At 34.9% G+C, this 19717-nt stretch overlaps 1 protein-coding gene across 2 annotated transcripts in view; it reads right to left on the reverse strand.

Annotated features, from left to right (window-relative positions):
* The window catches only part of LOC123523117 (transient receptor potential cation channel subfamily M member 3-like), a 213839-nt gene extending 197034 nt beyond the window's left edge, over positions 1–16805 (reverse strand). For both annotated transcript variants that reach the window (XM_053549301.1, XM_053549300.1), the window contains exon 1: positions 16671–16805. The gene's annotated coding sequence lies outside the window, so the exon portion shown is untranslated. The remainder of the gene's footprint in view (positions 1–16670) is intronic.
* Positions 16806–19717: the final 2912 nt, after the last annotated feature.

Here is a 19717-nt window from a genome sequence, read left to right on the forward strand (position 1 = left end):
GAGAAACACACCATAACAGTGTAAACATGTTTGACCCAGTGATTTCATTGAGACAAATATTCTGACCAATTTTCATTAAGATTGGACCAAGAATGTGGCCTCTTGAATGTAAACAAGCATTTTCTTTGATTTGACAAAGTGACCTAGTTTTTTGACCCCACATGACCCAGATTCGTGCTTGTCTAAGATTCCATACTAACAAACACTCTGACAAAGTTTCGGGAAGATTGGATAAAAAAAAGTGGCCTCTAGAGTGTATACAAGCTTTTTTTTTTTTGATCTGACCTAGTAACCTAGTATTTTGGCCCACGTGACCCAGAATCAAAATCATCCAAGGCTTTATAATAAACTAGAATGTGTCTGTAGGACACAGGGTGAGCCCCAACTGGTACATTTGTCACAAATATATTCTAGGCTATATACTTTTTGAGCTATGAGCATCACAAACAAAAAATCCACTATTTTTGCTATTTCAAGGGCTGTAACTCTTTGAGCTAGATGCATCACAAGGTGAAAATGTGTATTTTTGACTATTTCAGGGGGAATAACTCTGGAAATAGGGGGCAGAGGCAGTCAAAAAATAGGAGGTGTGCAAGTTCATATCATGATAAAGACTCATGCAAGGTTTAATCAATTTATATGAAATATTTTTAGTTAGGCGCATAACAAGGTTAAAATGTGCATTTTTGACTACTTCAGGGGCCATAACACTGGAAATAGGGGGTGGACCAAGATGAAAAATAGGAGGTATGAATGTTCATATCATGATAAAGACTCATGCAAGGTTTCATGAATCTATATCAAATACTTTTTGAGCTAGGCGTGTCACAAGGTGAAAATGTGCATTTTTTACAATTTCAGGGGCCATAACTCTGGAAATAGGGGGTAGAGCCAGACGAAAAGTAGGAGGTGCGCAAGTTCATATCATGATAAAGACTCATGCAAGGTTTCATCAATTTAAATCAAATACTTTTTCAGCTAGGCGTGTCAAAACCTTCGGATGGATGGATGGACGGACTGAGAAGTCCCCCACACATATCAATGATTTCACAGTAATTGTCGGCTTTCACTTTACTACTATTTAAAACATAAAACTGTCTATATTTCAAACAATATATATATAACACAATGCAACACTGTCATGTAACTGCTACAGTGGGTACATTACAAAAATGTCTATATGTGTAATGATCATAAAGTTAAGCAACACAAACCTTTTAAATTCCAGTAAATCACTAGGGAAATTCCCTATAGCTAGAGCAAATCTGTTGTGATTTCTTAACTTTTTAAGCACTTTTTCTACAGTAATAAATTGTTATGTACATTTCTTAAAACTCAAAAGAAATTAAATTTGTCTATTTCAATAAGGTAATGAAACACAGTTAAATTATTCAAAATAAAGTGTAATGATGCTTGTTGAAATAAATAAGAAATTCAACACTAGGTATACCCATACAAGTAGGAAATTGCTACATTTCTAATGTGTTATTTTTGGACACTTTGAACAGAGAAAGAGGTACACTGTTATTTTGTCAAATCCTCAGGGGGTGTCATTGTTTGACACCCGGCAACATCCAATTACCAGTATCTAATATCAAAGTAAAACAGGATAGGTTCAACATTGTAATTTGCTGTTGTGTTAGTATGTGTCATCATTTATTTTATCATGCTTGTGCAGCTAGTTCACAAAAGATTTTAGGGTATAGGTCATTAAGTGTCATCATCAGGGATATAAAGTAGCTGGGGCCCAGTAGCCCATGACCCCTAGATTTTTGGTTGGGCCCCTAAATTGTTGGAGAAAATGCCCATATACCTGATGTTTAACATTTATTTTTGACAGTCTGGGCCCCTAAATAAGAATACTAGCTATTTTATATCCCTGCATCACCCCCCCCCCCCCCCCCCCCAACACCCAGAGCAAGATGTATCTTCTCCATGATGCTTTGATAGAAGACACTATATCTGAAATCATTCATCCATTTATCCTCCCACCTTTGATTCTTATGGAGAAGTCGACAGTTAAAACTGTTTACCTTTGAATAACAAATTACTTCTAGTACAGAATCAAGTTAATTGCCTGCTCTTACATAAATGAATTCTTTTGAAAAATGGGCTCAACCGAAAAAGAACAAACAAACATGCATCTATCAATATTTTGTACAGTATAAGAACATTCTATTCCAACACCTAATCAGTAAATGATAAAGTTAATATCACACTATCCCGCTTTCTCACATAGTAACATTTTAGCAGCTGAAAATATAGGACATGAGCTACTGCATGTATATATCAAAATATTTTGTTCTGCATAACACATAACATTGATTCTATTACACCCACATAATTTGAAATTTGATTGTGGAAAGCTCAAGCATTCTCTAGCTTTGTAAACCATTTTTTGTCTAGAGGCCTTGTGACCTTGACCTTTGACCTACTGACCCCCCAAAAAATTATAGGTCATTTTACTGACCTAAAACATTCTATCAAGATTAAGATGAACCACTTTAGACCAAGGCTTTAATCAGCAATTGATCACAAACAGGTTCGAGTATCAAGGTCACTGTGACTTTAACCTAGGCCACCCTTAAAAATATGTTTGTTTGCCGCTTCCGACCCGGTACTTCAAGGACCGGGTCGGTAGGTCGGTAATATATTATTTTTTTCAAAATAAGTGAAAGAATCATGATTATCAGTCTGTTGTTGTTTAAACAATAAAATCCTTTCCAAAGTTTTTGGAAACTGAACACATCAATGAAATATTAAGATCTGGAATGAAAAATATAAACTCAACTAATTCAGAGACGGCCACTGGCCTACAGAAACGAAATAAATTCAAGCTTTGAAGCATGCATTTTCATTTGGCTGTAGAACATTTTGTTTACAATTCCATGAAAATTCAAAATAGCTGCTGACATGAAAATATAAGGTAGATACTAAATTTTCTGTAAACGGAAGGCAGTTGCAGGTTTCCCGCCAAAATAATTGAAGAAATGTCTGCTTCCCGTTTCATTTGGAAATCCAATATGGCGCATTACATGGTCCGATATTACAAAATTAAAACGCAAATTCTAAATTTCTGTAAACCCACGGTCAAGACCAAAGTAGCACCATGGAAGGCACGTGCAGTTTTCCCGCCAAAATGACTGAAGAAACGTCTGCTTCCCATTCCATTTTGGAAATCCGTTATGGCGTATACAAGATGTACCGATATTTACACATATTTAAGTCGTGTTCATTTGTTAAGGCTGTCTCCTTACAACTTACGCACACTTTCAACCAAATATTCGGATAGTCTGCCTACGAAAATGTATATACGATTATATATCGATCTAGCACAATTTCTACAGAAATACGGTTTTTGGAAAAATCCTGTTGGGTCAAGGGTATTTTTATTTTAAAACATACATGTATCATGTCCCCACTCCGACAAAGTTTGTCATTTCTGCGGACATGATTTATCGAAAATTAGATACGATGTTTTAGAATAATGATATCACGCAGAACATGTTTTAAAACATAAAACATGGCTAAATTGCGAAAATAACACATTGGCCACTTACTACTTAAAGAATAACAGAAATTCATAAGACAGATAAAGCTTCGGAAAGGATAACAAGTATTTCGTGAGTCTCATCGATTTTTTACAACATCGTAAAACAGCTGACTTTGTCAATAATAATTTAAAGTAAAAAAAAAATGCAGGTCTACCTATCATTTGCTTTAATCTGGCGACAAACTAACAGAATAGTTCACCTTGCAAATCAATTTGTTTTTTTTATCATGGAAATATTTTCTTGTGTAAATATTTTTTTAAACAAGAGCTGTCCGTAAGACAGCCAAGCTCGACTATTCGAAATATTGTCACAGAAGCAGGAAATTATTACCCAAAATGTTAAATATCAAAAGAGTTTTAAGTTCGAAAGGGGACATAATTTGACCAAAATACATATCAGAGTTATGGGACTTGATGCTATCAACTAGTTTTATAACCCCAAAGAAACATGTTAGGTTTCAATTCAATATCTGCATTAGTTTTGGAGATAGTAACTTGCATGTAAACTTTAACCAGAATTTTCTAAGTCCAAAAGGGGCATAATTTGTTCAAAATACATGTTAAGAGTTGTGGAACTTGACCTAGTGAGACTGGTAATTGACCTAGAAAAGGAATAAATAAGATTCAAAGCTATATGCCTTTTGGTAATAGCTGTATGTACTTGCACGCAAAACTTTAACCAGGATTTTCTAAGTCCAAAAGGGGGCATAATTTGCCCAAAATACATGTCAGAGTTATGGGACTTGATTCTATCAACTAGTTTTATAACCCCGAAGACACATGTGAAGTTTCAATTTAATATCTGTATTAGTTTTGGAGAAAGTAACTTGCATGTAAAACTTTAACCAGGATTTTCTAAGTCCAAAAGGGGGCATAATTTGCCCATAATACATGTCAGAGTTATGGGACTTGACCCAGTGAGGTAGGTAATTGATCTAGAAAAAAGAAAAAATAAGTTTCAAATCTATATGCCTTTTCGTAATAGCTGTATGTACTTGCACGCAAAACTTTAACCAGAATTTTATAAGTCCAAAAGGGGGCATAATTTGGCCAAAATGAAGGTCAGAGTTATGGGACTTGGTGCTATAAACTAGTTTTATAACCCCGAAGACACATTTAAAGTTTCAATTCAATATCTGCATTAGTTTTGGAGACAGTAACTTGCATGTAAAACTTTAACCAGGATTTTCTAAGTCCAAAAGGGGGCATAATTTGCCCAAAATACATGTCAGAGTTATGGGACTTGACCCAGTGAGGTAGGTAATTGATCTAGAAAAAGAAAAAATAAGTTTCAAATCTATATGCCTTTTAGTAATAGCTGTATGTACTTGCACGCAAAACTTTAACCAGAATTTTCTAAGTCTAAAAGGGGGCATAATTTGGCCAAAATGAAGGTCAGAGTTATAGGACTTGGTGATAGTAACTTGCATGTAAAACTTTAACCAAAATTTTCTAAGTCCAAAAGAGGGCATAATTTGCTCAAAATACATGTTAGAGTTATGGGACTTGACCCAGTGAGGTTGGTAATTGACCTAGAAAAAGAATAAATAAGTTTCAAAGCTATATGCCTTTAAATGATAGCTGTATGTACTTGCATGCAAAAACTTAACCAAGGTGTGACGCCGACGCCGACGCCAGGGTGAGTAGAATAGCTAGACTATTCTTCGAATAGTCGAGCTAAAAATGATGTTCGCGGTTTTTAGAATTTTTCAAACTCTGCACTGATACATACCCTTATTGATCCGTATTGATTTTGGCAATTCTGCAGAAAAACAGACAAAACACGTGCGCAACAGCTAAAATACATGTTGGGATAGCAATTTCGTGCCACAGCTTTGAAAAGAAAACGAGTGTAAAACTGCAGTCAGTAAGTTTGCTGTTTTATAGAGGACTGTATACGGGGTTTCCTAACGACATAAATTTTCTTATAAAAACGTTTTGGAATCAGCTAGTGCCTTCACAAATATATAGAAGAAGTTCCTGTGTCTATGGATGACGATGATATGTTCCTGATACAAAGGCACTACGTTGCCACCGGATAATGAAATGGGTACATGTGATTTATAAACATACAAATCACGAGGATTCTATAAAATTGTTTTACTACATGGTATTTGTACGAGCAAAGAAAAATTCCACTAGTTTTAGGGAAAAGTGAATCCATACAGAGAATTTGTCCTCAATCCAAGCACGTTTTCATTTCAGCTTTGTTTTCAATTCTGGAACTCTCGTTAGCTGCAGTGCATTCAATTTCTTTTCCTTGTTCAGTTTTGGTGCGTATGCGAAACGGCCATTACAAGTATATGAAATCATTGTCCGAAGTCTATATAAATTTGTTAACCAGTGGCATGCTGGCGTAATGGTTAGCTCTCCAGCTTTTACGCACGTCACCATGGGTTCGAATTCAGCTCAGACCATCAATTTTAATTCTATGTAATGTAAATGTATCCACATTACCTTTATTTTTTTTTGTGTACAGGTGACAGTCCGTTTAATGAACAAAACACTTGTCCAACTCCTGAAAATTTTAGTCGACATTTCATAGGACGGTTTTAAGGAACTATTATGCATGAAGAAGAATATTAATGTTGAATATTAGAATAGTTTTTCATGAAAATGAACGAAAATCATAATATAAAAATATAAAAACGTGACAATTTTCCTGTCATGAAATACGGAATGATATGGTAACACAGAGGAATCGATCCTACAACGAAATGGATCTGCTCATGCGATATTAATTAATAAATGTACTTTATTGTTTTTTCAATGATTATCGTTATCGAGGTAAATGTATTATAAACGTCACGTGCCAGTTGAATAAACGGCGGGAAAATGGAAGAATCAATCGGTCTCCACAGATTTTATCGACATCTACACAAGTGCAAGATACAGTAAATTACGTAAGGACATCTTGATTGACATAATTCTTTCAGCGATCAACGACGCTCTCAATGAAATTTAAAGCATGATCCAGACTTAAAATCAACGAGAAGATACGTGACAAAAAGAATATTTAATGAACAGAAATAAAAAAAAAAAATATCATACTTTTTTGGTCAAAAAATGTTTTGGACCGGCGCAATTCTAGTGGGTTGGGTGGAAGCGGCAAACAAATAAAATTTTAATTTAGGCCCTATGACCTGCTGATCAACTCCTATATTGGGGTAATCTACAGACCACTGGCAATCACCCTACATTGGCTGACCATTGCAAACCAAACTTTTCTCCAGTAATTGATGATAAAACAAATTTAGTTTCGATGGGTTACTGTCACCTTGACCTTACAGATCTGCAACAAAACAGAGGTCATTTACTGACTTATAGGCAATCATCCTATGAAGTTTATGAAGACATAACTCCAACATTCACCAGTTATTGATCAGAAATTGAGGTCACAGTGACCTTGACCTACAATACAATACTGACCAGTGACCATCTACTGACCATAAGCAATCATCCTATGAAGTTTGACCAATTTAAGTCCAAAGCATTTTAAAGTTTTGAGTGGAAACTGTTTCCAGTCTTATGGTTACTGTCTCTGTGACCTTGACCTAATAGAGGTCACCTGACAACAGTCAATCATTGTATGAAATTTAACTACAATGTATTATACATACCAAGTGCAATCTAAAGCTGCTGACCTTAAACAAACTAACTGACAGACACATCTAGCTAATCAGTAATGACATTTGAACAAAAGCGATATGTCCCTATTCTTCAAAGGACTGCCTTGGTAGCCTAGCAGGAAAGCGCCTGCAGTTGAGGGTTTAATCCCTGGCTGTGTCAAACCAAAGATGTAAAAAAATGGTACTAGTAGCTTCCTCGCTTGGCACTCAGCATTAACAAGATAGTACTAGGACTCAGCAGCCCGATATCAGTATAATGTGACTGGGTGGAATATCATGTCATGTGTCTACAGCGTGAATTATTCCAGTGAGGCAGCACTATAAAGTTGGGCATTGTGCTCACTGCTACAAGTAGACACCATCGTTTATATGACTGAAAAAATGTTGACAAAGGCATTTAACCCAAACACACACACACTCCCTTCTTCACAGTGGGGTGGGGGGGTGGGGCTGGGGGGGATAAACAAGAGCTGTCAGTGGACAGCGCGCTCGACTATTCTCAGTGCTTGATAGTATAATATATGCAATGAGTAAAACTTTAACATAACAATAAGCATATTCTAAGTCGAAAAGGGGCCATAATTCAGTCAAAATGCTTGATAGAGTTGCCTCCTCCTTTTTACAGACTGTGGTCATGATGGTAAACAAGTATGCAAAATATGAAAGCAATAGCTCAATGGACTTCCTAAAATATTTGGGGTGGTACGCAAACATTTGTGTGACGCTCACGCTCACGCCGGGGCGAGTAGGATACATGTAGCTCCCCTATTCTTTGAATAGTCGAGCTAAAAATGTCATGGAAATTAACAAAACTAATTTCTTAAACTATCACTGACTGCAAATCTAAAATTTTTACAAAAATAAGACGGCTGTTCACTACCAAATTGCAAAACTGAATCATGCAATTTATATCCAATCTATACTCTACTAATAAATATTGAAATTAACAAAACTAATTTTTTAAACCATCACTGATATAAAAATTCTTACAAAAACCAGACAGCTGCTGTATAAAATTATGCAATTTATATCCAAATCTATACTACATTAATAAATACTAACAACAAAATTGAATAAAAACAGTAAAGTAGTTCCTTGTCTGTGTTTGTGACTTAGGGCAATTCAAATTTACCTCATACAGCTATATTTTATCTTTGATAAGATTTTACTTTATATTAAACAGTAAAACAAATTCCGCGCATACCAGTAGACATATTTAGTTTTCATTTCGTGACAAATCAAATTCATTACGACTGCAATCTAGCAGACAGGGAAAATCAATGGGATTTTACATTTTCCCAATCATGTTTAACATTCCTATTTGCTTCAAGCCATGAAATGACATTTGGCCAGAGATTTTCACTACAATATCAATTCCAATGTCATGCTGGTCTCAGCAACATGTATTTTAAATTTTCCTATCTTGGATTTTTAATAGGTTAAACCTCATCATGCTGAACACGATTGATTCTACCTATTCGACCAGTGCAGATCATGATCAGCCTGCACATCCGTGCAGTTTAATCATGATCTGCACTGTTCGCTATTAAGTCACTATCTTTTTGGTATGCACCCCTTTTAAAAGTAAACGCTACTGTCCAAATTGAAAGATGGACATGTTGATTATAGAAACTTAGAAGGGTAAGGGCTAAATATTGTGACTGATATTCCAAATCAAAGCCTTGAAAATTCTGTTTACTTTCCTAGGAATTTGCAAGAAAAACAAGAGGCATAAACGGGCCTAATTCGCTCACTTGAGGAGGACCATGACCTTTAGATCTTTCTTCTGATCAAGTTTGATGAAAATTCATTGAGTAGTTCATCAAAATTTATTAAAAGGTCTCTCTACCTTTTACTGTGGCACCAATGCTACAGACTAAGTTAAGTGATGATCCATTATGCAGTGCAAAAGAAGTCATTTCAAAGGTTTTCTATTCTTAGCTCTGGTGGCCCATTAGTTAAGCTGAACCAGATCAAAAGAAAATAAAAGAAGATGCTTTAGACCAAGTTTGATGATGATCCATCCAGGGGTCCAAGAGGAGAAATCATATAAAAGTTCTTTCCACTTTAAGCTCTGGCAGCCCCTTTAATCAGTCAAGCTGAACAAATTTTGAGAGAAGACCTTACAAGGATGCTACATATCAAGTTTAGTGACGATCCATCCAGTGGCTCATGAGAAGTGTTGAAAGGGTTTTCAAATTTTAGCTTTGGCTAAAACACAAGATGTTGGAAATGATGAGGAATAACTTATAAGTTATAAGTTCAAAGCAAATCCATCTAGCATACGCCTTTAAATATGCAGATACAAGTGTATCATTCAACTTGGTCAAAATGAGCTACAAAATCTTAGCAGACACTTACCTATGGTGGCTGATTTTTGCTAAATTTGATGTGCTGACTGGAAATATTGAGATGCTCTTGAGTGTCTCCAACCTAACTAAGAGGCTAGTACTGGTTCTTCCCAAGAAAGATGGCTTCACATGCATCAGTGCTATACACTGGGCACATTAGATAACCAGACTATAATGCAAAGAGCTAGGCTAAGTTAGCCAGACAGGCCTTTATCTACGAATTTCTGTCTCTCTCTCTTTCTCTCTTTCTCTCTCTCTGTTCTGGGTACTTTGTCTCACTCTGTCACACTGGTCAGATCACTCTGACTCTGTTCTAGTAGGGGATGAATTTGGTCTCCGAGTGGCTGCCTTTGTGCTATGTAAAATGTTGAACATGTTTTATCATGAAAAGGGTGCTATATAAATAGTATAATAATAAATTAATAATATTTACCAGAATGCAAAAACACAGAATGATCTAATACAGCATTGATGATATGTACAAGTAGTAACTATACTCTTTTCTATCTTTTGCATTAAATTATCATCTTTACATGTTTTCGTGGACAAAAGGAGGACAAAAACATACCTTTAGCAAGCAAAAAAGACGACAGTATGAAAAGCGGACGTTGGCAGAAATCAGCCATCATACTTTTCATACTGACACAGCATATACAAACTAGATGCCCACGGGCAACATGTCAAGCCCGCCAGCTGTCAAAAGGACTGGGAGTTGCACATGACACTCCTTGTCACATTGAGGCAAACATTTATGCCAAATAAAAAAAAGATTGCAAAAAGTGACAATATAAGTTATTTAAAGTAACAACAAAGGGACGTAAATCTTAAAAAAAAAAATTCTAAGTCCACACAAAAATCCTCACCAGTAGAGATAGGTCAAAATACACCTGAAAATTGGATGTAACATGCATGTTGTACTTCAGAAAAGTGGTCTTTATTTTTCCCTACGACCAGTAATAAAAAAGTTACGAATTAGTAATTCTAGGATCTTGCGCATGACGATCCGTCTCATGATGATGAACAATTGTGCTAAGTTACATCAAAATCCCTCTATTCATCAAAAAGAAATGCTCCAGACAAAGTCATCCTTGTATCTGACTTTTGACCTCTAAGTGTGACCTTGACCTTACACCTAGGGACCTGGTTCTTGTGCATGACACTCTGTCTCATGGTGGTGAACATTTGTGCCAAGTTACATCAAAATCCCTCCATGCATGAAGAAGAAATGCTCCGGACAAAGTCATTACTGAATTTAACATTTGACCTCCAAGTGTGACCTTGACCTTTGAGATAGGAACCTGCGGTTTGCGCATGACACTCTGTCTCACTGAGGTTAACATTCAGGCCAAATATAAACAATATTGCTCCATGCATGTCAAAGTTACGCACGCACAGACGCACAAACACCAAACAGCCATTTGGACAACTATGTCTTCGCTTCCGCAAGCGGGATCGACAATAAAACAGTTTCAGTTTCAGTAGTCCCAGAAGCAAGAACATTACCCTAAATGTAAAATAGCTATGAATTTCAATCCAGTATCTGCATTAGTATTTGAGATAATAACTTGCAAGCAAAACTTTTACCAGAAAGTTTTTGTTCAAAAACGGACATACTGTGAAATCATTAATATTCGTGGGGGACTAATTTTCGTGGATTTCGTGGTTGAGTCAATCCACGAAATTTAATCCCAACGAACAAGTAAAATTCCCATTCATTTTATTTTCAAAAGTTGAAATCCACGAATTTATATCCCCATGAAAATGCCGTTTTGACCAAAACCACGAAATTTCATGCCCACGAAATTAAATGATTTTACAGTAACTTGGCAAAAATTCATGTCAGAGTTAAAATACATGTCAGAGTTATGGGACTTCATGCTTTAACCTAGTTTTATAACCCTAAAGACACATGTGACTTCTAATTGTAATCTTGACCTTGGAGCTAGGGGTCTGGGTCTTACACATGACATGTAAGTTTAAGTAATTTTAAAATCCCTGCATCAATGGCAGAGTTATGGACCGGACAAGAAACAGACCCTATTAACATTCAACTTCTAAGTGTGACCTTGACCTTAGAGCTAGGGGTCTGGATTTTGCACAAGACATGTCGTCTGATTATGGGGAACATTTATGCCAAGTAATTTCAAAATCCCTTCATCAATAGCAGAGTTATAGACCGGGTAGGAAACAGACCCTGTTAACCGCATCAATGGCAGAGTTATGGACCGGACAAGAAATAGACCCTATTAACATTCAACTTCTAAGCGTGACCTTGACCTTAGAGCTAGGGGTCTGGATTTTGCACATGACACGTCGTCTGATTATGGGGAACATTTATGCCAAGTAATTTCAAAATCCTTTCATCAATAGCAGAGTTATAGACCAGGTAGGAAACAGACCCTGTTAACCTTTGACTTTTAAGTGTGACCTTGACCTTGGAGCTAGGGATCTGAATCTTGCACAAGAAATATTGTCTCATTATGACTTCATAATCCCTCCATGGATGGCAGAGTTAAGAACTGAAGACGAAACAGACCATATTAACCTTTGACCTCTGCATGAGACCTTGACCTTGAAGCTAGGGGTCTGAGATGTGTCCTATTTTGGTGAACATTTATGCCAAGTTATTTCAAAATCCCTTTATGGATGGCAGAGTTACAGCCCGGACAAGAATTTACACAGATGTACACAGCGGGGGGAGGGGGGATAGGGGGCCATAACAAAAATGTTCTACAGTACACACATGACAAATAATATTATTCAACACTCCTCAATTGTTATAGCAGTTCACCCTGAAGCATTCAATAGTGAATGAATAGCTCTTTACGCAAACTTAAGTGAGAAAAATTGTACAGTCAACATCTGTTACATGGCTCCTGCATCTATGTAAACAACATTAGCTTAGCACCATTTATTCCTGGACAGCAAGTATGTGAATCAATATAATTATCAGTGGTCTCTTGTTTTAATGTTTTGTTTTTACATACTAATCAGAGATCATGAAAGAGAACTAGCTTCTACAAGATTCTTCCTCTATTGTTAAAGTTCAATTTTTCACCAGACCAACTGACATTTTACAGAATATGTCAGGCAGTTTGACACATTTCAGGAACCCCCAGGGACTGTATCAGCATTCAGCGTATGTTTAATTTTCTTACAATGTGTCTGTATAACTCATCTTCAATATTTTGTTTTTCTAATTCCATAAAAAAAACTCCTTACCAGGTAGAAATAACTTAAAATACACCTAAAATTTGAAAGTAACAGCAATTTTGCTTTAAAGTGGCAATCAGTCATTCCCAACTTTTGAATGGGCATGTCCCTGCATAAAAAAGCAACTCATTTGCAATGTCTATATGACAAAATCAACTTTAGTATGCTTTTTAATGCTTATTTTTCCTATTTACATATAGTAAAATACTTTTTTAAAACAAAGACGTATAAAATACACTGAATGGCAACAGGAGATAATCTTGCGTAAGCTCGTGTCACCGGTGATCTTATTGAAGCATTTGCTGACTTAATCACTTGTGATCAAATCAACAGACACTGTTAAAAGTATTACACTGGCGATACGGTCGGCGTAATAAACGGAATTAGGTCAAATTTTCAAATAACAACTGTTGATTTCTCAGACTTTCAATCATAAATTCCTTCCTTCCCCATGCAGAAAATACTAACAACACTAAAAACAAAAAAGAGGAAGCGGCTAGGATTACAGTACCGTAATCCTAAGCCTCTGATTCTAGGATTACGGAAGTTCCGTATTCCTAAACAACCCTATAAGGATAGGCTAGGATTACGTAAGTATTTAAGAGGCATCAGATATATATTTTAGCCCTTACCCTGCTAAAGTTCTCTAATAAACTCAGTTTGGACAGTACCATTAGCTGTAAACAAGAAGCTGCGTTCAATAAACGCTTGATGCCCCCAGTGGCATCTTTGTCGATACAAAGCAACCCAAGTCCAAAACGAGGTCAAGGTCAAACTGAGGTCAGGTGATGTTTGAAGATGAGGAATGGTCACAGGTTACATCTGCATTAGTATCAAGTCATTCTAGTAAGGGGTATTGATGCTAGAGGAAACAGTCCCATTTGGTTAACCAAGAGATGGCCCATACAAAGCAACCTAAGTCAAAAATGAGGTCAAGGTCAAACTGAGGTCAGGTGATGTTTGAAGATGAGGAATGGTCACAGGTTACATCTGCATTAGTATCAAGTCATTCTAGTAAGGGGTATTGATGCTAGTCGAAACGGTCCCACTTGGTTAACCTCGTATGGATGGACGAACGGTTAGGACAATCACTATATGCCTCCCGCATCAGTAGATGCCGGGGGCATAAAAAGCGTACTTATCAAAAAGATACTGATTGAATGGCAAACAGTGAAAATCTTGATCAGACTGCACAGATGTGCAGGCTGATCATGATCTACACTGGTGGCAAAGGCAGAATAGAATGTGTCCTGCATGAAAAGGGTTAAGGCATGCATAAATGATGTTGTAAACTTACTTATTTCACTTAAAATAGCAATTTTAGTTCATGCCTGCCGTATGTTATTGATCCACCATTTTGGTTTAGTATAATTTGAAACGATATATATTTAATGGTGGTGCGCGGAAATATTGTGGTGTGGCCCGTATACAGTTGGACAATTCTGTAAACATGGAAGCATTAATATTTTCATTTTAAAACAAGATTCTAACTTTTATCATTCATAATCATTCATCAACAGCACATTTATAATTGTCAAACTATAACTGAACGCTCATGTTTAATACCAAGTAGGATGACAACGATATTTCTGCGCTCTGCCATTAATAAATAATATGGCAGGCATGAAAAACCACTATTTTAAGTGAAATAAGTGAGTTTACAACATTTATGTATGTCCTAACATGTATTTGATACCTCTTAAATACTTCCATAATCCTAGCCTATCCTCATAGGGTTTACTAGGAATACGGAACTTTGTAATCCTAGAATCAGAGGCTATCATTACGGAGCCACTGCCAAAAAAACAAAAAAAAAACACCATTATCATTATAAACAAATGATCCAATAGAAAGTTTTTCCACGGCACAACTTTTTACCCTTTTGCTGTCAGTTTAAAACACCGTTAAAACAAGAACTCATTCAATTCCTATGTGATGTTGGTGAGATTTGCTCTATATGCCTTTCAAGTTGTGATCTATTTATTTTTATAGCTATTTATCTATCTATATATACTGCATCACGCCTCTTTTCGAGTATTACATGCAGCTGCGCACCTGTTCAAGAAATTTAGAAGTAGAATGGACAGGAGAATAAAAGTAATACATGATGTGTACTGCAAGCATGAAATACAGTTCATAGTGTTAAAAAACAATAGCTCTTTGGTTAAAAGATGCATAATTTATGACATACTATATAACAACTAGTTTAAATATACTATAGTAGTCATAGTCGGTTCAAAAGCTCACATGAGCTTATGTTGTACTAATTCTGGCTACCATAACTTAAGTGACGCTGTTATTATTTTCTGATGGTCGCTTCCATTAAGTTATGGCAAAACCCCATTTGTTTAACTAGCCAGTATCAAACCGCAACATCTCGGACAGTCTCTTGTGAGAAACTGATGATGTCATGCAACAGTTCAGAGCACGTGGTTATTTTTGAAAATCAAGATCAAAATTTCACCTATTTATGAATTTAATTTAATCATAAACATAACCATTTTCGATAAATTTCATAAAAAACCTACCTTAGATTAGAAGGTTTAAGTTCTCAGAAAAGGTCAATAAATAATGATTCTATATTGCCCATTGGTTTTCAAAACGAAGAGTACCCTGATCAGGTGACAACTGTAATGGCAGACAAAATATTGCAGACAGGGGTACCAATTTGAAACTTGTGTGTAAACTTGTGTTTAAATTATGTTGCATGGATTATTTTATGCCAGATCAAAAGAAAAATGGATTAGAAATATTCTAAAGAAAATGTGAGTCCATTACATTTCATTTAATGAAATTATAGCGTGACAGACTTCTGGCACGATTCCTGGTTAGGTTTCAGTATGGAATTCGTTTCAGCACAGAGATCCGTAACAGCATATATCAACATCTCTGAGCTCAGTGATTTTTTTTGCGCCAATTTGACTCCGAAATTCGGCGTCTTCCCAACTGACAAAAATGGTCAAAATTCCCCAAAAATGCCTAAAAATTCCCCAAAACGAGATGATTTTTCCCAATTAGATTGATTTCTTGTGAAAGTTTAACTAAAACGATGCAAATAATCATAAAAATTCCGACTCTAATTATGGTTTATTCGCAGAATTTTGTTGCCAACTCGAAGCGCGTTGTTTACATAAAACGGGTCACGGCATAGTACGGCATTTAGTATGACTTTCATCACGGTCGCTAAACACTTTTTCATGCGTCAAAATGAGTCGGAAAAAAAATTGTTAGAAACTTACCTAAATTATCGAAAAATGTCGCATAATTCCAAATATTATAGTAAGAAAATAAAACTTAAACACGCCATCAGTACTCCGGACATTTGAACATCTTTTGGTAAAGTTTAAGAAAAATTATATTCAAATCAAACGTCAGAAAAGCAAATTGATCTGTCCAAGAAATCTGAGTCCCCACAAAATGACCCTCAGAAATCAACAGAACTCATGGTGACCCTAAGCTATCTGAGCCATCAGATCCTGTGACATCAGAAAATAACCTGTCTGTCCTGTCTGTTCAACCTCAGTGCATATTTGAATGAAATAAATTTACCTTAAAATCAAAACTTTTCAAAATGATTTCTTTATTAAGGTTTGTTAACTTTTCCCAATTTTGAAGTTTATCGCGCTAAAAATTCCCAATTGAAAAGGCATGGGCTGTTGCCAAAAACAGTAAAAAAATCACTGGAGCTGAAATTTTTTAGCCAAGTTGTACTTGTTTGATATCTTGCCAGCTTTAAATAGATCTTATCTTATCGATCTTACTATTGAGCCAATATAGTTTTTAAATAGTATATAGCAAATGTAGAACATTAAAACAGTATGTTACAAATATAAGCACCTGTAGACCAAAGCGAAAGTACGAAAACGTGAAGTATGAATGCGAAAACATATTTTTTCATTTTAAAATGCAAAATGACAATCTTACGAATTTCAGTGAAAGAAGGACTGCAAAATCCTGCTGATATACCCCGGAAAACGTTTACTTTTCCTTCCATCGGCATAGAAATATAACTTATTTTTTATCTTTATTTTTTGAGCTACGACAGGAACCGGAACTTATTCGATTATTAATTTATGTAAGGTAGCATATCACTAAATTCCCACGTGGTGCAGGTTAAGGTATAAACATACTAAATAGCTTTTATTAATGTAACCCGATAATACACGTTTTTTGTGTATAAACGTCTGCAGAAGCCCGCGGGATTGTTTGTGACCGAGACCGAAGGCAAAAATCTCTCACATAAAAAATGAACGAGTATAAAGATCTGTACAATCCGTGACTCTAGTTACCTCCCCTGACGGTCCTTCCACAATATCAAACTGAAATGAAATGAAAGTGATAATTACGCAACGGGTTGGACTAAAAGATCTGCAGCTCGATACGTATGTAACAACTACGGTCAAACAAGCAGTGTCACTCAAATGATTAAAGATCTCAACTTGCAATCCCTTGAACAACGCCTCATCAGAAAGGTATCAAGACGTTTCACCTCCTAGACGTTTCTCCCCTAGACTTTTCACCTCCTGGTTGTTTCACCCCTAGACGTTTCACCCCCTGATTATTTATAGTGATTAAATAGGTGTTAAATGATCTTTTGTTATACTTGACTGATCTTTGATTAATGGTAGGTGTTGAGCAGTCTCAGATCAAAGAAGCATAACAGCAGAACTTTAGCACATACTTAATCATCATATTCAGCAACTTTATTTGGAAATAAAAAATGATGTTGATTAAGTTTTTAAGAATAATTCTGCAGTCTTATAAAAAAATTTGCAGTTAATAGGTCTATTGAATTAAATAGGTTAATTTTTGTACATACATTTTTTATTTCTGAATAAATCAAAATAATTTAGGTATTTTTTTAGAAAAACTCTAAAAAAAATATATAAAAAAGGTAAAATTATGATAATCCTTCTTGTAAAATTGTTTATTCAATAAAATTGCTTGAAAGTTTATTTTAAGCAAAATGTGTAGATAACTTTGAGTCAAACTGAAAAAAAGAATCAGTAAAAAATTGTTATTTATTTCAATAAAAAGACTACATAATTTAGAAACTAAGAAAACTTATCATACCTCTTGAATTACAGAATAATCTTTATTAAGATTATAATAATAATTCTGTAGTATTTAAAAAAAATTGTTGCAGATTATAGTTAAATTTGTAAATTATTCAATAAATTAATTTGCTTGAATGTTTATTTTAGGCAAAATGTGTAGATAACTTTGAGTCAAATGGAAAAAAAAATCAGTGAAAAAGTAATTAGTATTATCAGAACAAAATGACTACATACTAATTTCTAAAAAAAAAAAAAAAAAAAAAAAAATAAACATCATTACACAACAAGACTTATTTCAATGAATGTAAAGACTGCATAATAATTTTCGAGAGGTAAATGCGAAAAAGTTCTAAGTGTTTCTTTATTTAATTGCACTTAGAACTCTCGCATTTACTCCTTGATATTTATTTCAGAATATAGAATTTAAAAGAAAAAGCCAAAAATACCTAATTTTAATGGATGTTAAAGATAAACTGGCAAGGTTTTGCTGGTTGGGTTGGGGAGAGGCTACTCAGGGGGTTTTAATTCCTATGAAATTCCTGTGAAATTCTATGTCAGTTCATTTTTGAAATTCCTGTGAAATAAATGTGTCACTGATTGGCAGCTGACACTTGATACACATTGTACATTCCAGACAAAGTATAACTAAAGACAGAAAGACACAACAAGACTTATTTCAATGAATGTAAAGACTGCATAATAATTATTGAGAGGTAAATGCGAAAAAGTTCTAAGTGTTTCTTTATTTAATTGCACTTAGAACTCTCGCATTTACTCCTTGATATTTATTTCAGAATATAGAATTTAAAAGAAAAAGCCAAAAATACCTAATTTTAATGGATGTTAAAGATAAACTGGCAAGGTTTTGCTGGTTGGGTTCGGGAGAGGCTACTCAGGGAGGTGTGAATTCCTATGAAATTCCTGTGAAATTCTATGTCAGTTCATTTTTGAAATTCCTGTGAAATAAATGTGTCACTGATTGGCAGCTGACACTTGATACACATTGTACATTCCAGACAAAGTATAACTAAAGACAGAAAGGGTCATTCTTCATTCATTATTGAATTAAACAAGGAAACACTTGTACTTTCATATATTTTATTATATTATACATTATTAAACTATTTTCCTTCAAAAATAAGCATTTAATTTGAAAAAAAATCACATAAATATCTTAACAAGTATCACCACTTTCATTTATACACATATAATCAAAGTGAACTTAGTCATCATCAATGACATAAAATTATGTAAGCACATTTGAAAAAAAAAACTTTTATACTTAATATCACATAAATATTTGTTTACATCAATCAAATATATCTTTTATGATTAAACTATGTCATTAATTATATTTGTGTTGCTGATTTTAATTATAAATTAGTGTTTTGAAAACACTAAATATCTAAATTTATAATTTATTGACACATTAAAAACAACAACAAAAAAGTTGCTGTATTATCTACAAAGGCTTATTCACCATAAATCAACTGATCAACTAACATTATTATATATCATAATTTAAATTGCATGTTTATAGCCATACTTTTTAGGATTAAACCTCTTTTTAGATAATTTAAACTGAAACTTCAGCTTAAATCAATCATACTTTTCATATTCAAATGGGGGGTGAAACAACTAGGGTTTTGGGAGGTGAAACAACTAGGGGTGAAACATCCAGGGGGTGAAACGACTGGTATTCATCAGAAATTCCCTTATTATATATTTTTTAAAAATGAAGTACAGTCTTATTGCAGACTACTTGATTCCACAATGTCATACGCAATACCATTCAATCTCCTTTTTTTCTAAGAACAATTCGTTCTACACATACAGTCAAGCCCCAGTTTGATTCTATTCACAGAGAGGCTGGCAACTTATGTCAATGTATTTCATCTTAGTAATTGTAGTTCT

This window comes from Mercenaria mercenaria, chromosome 8, assembly GCF_021730395.1.
Source record: "Mercenaria mercenaria strain notata chromosome 8, MADL_Memer_1, whole genome shotgun sequence".
In the NCBI taxonomy this organism is placed as follows: domain Eukaryota; kingdom Metazoa; phylum Mollusca; class Bivalvia; order Venerida; family Veneridae; genus Mercenaria; species Mercenaria mercenaria.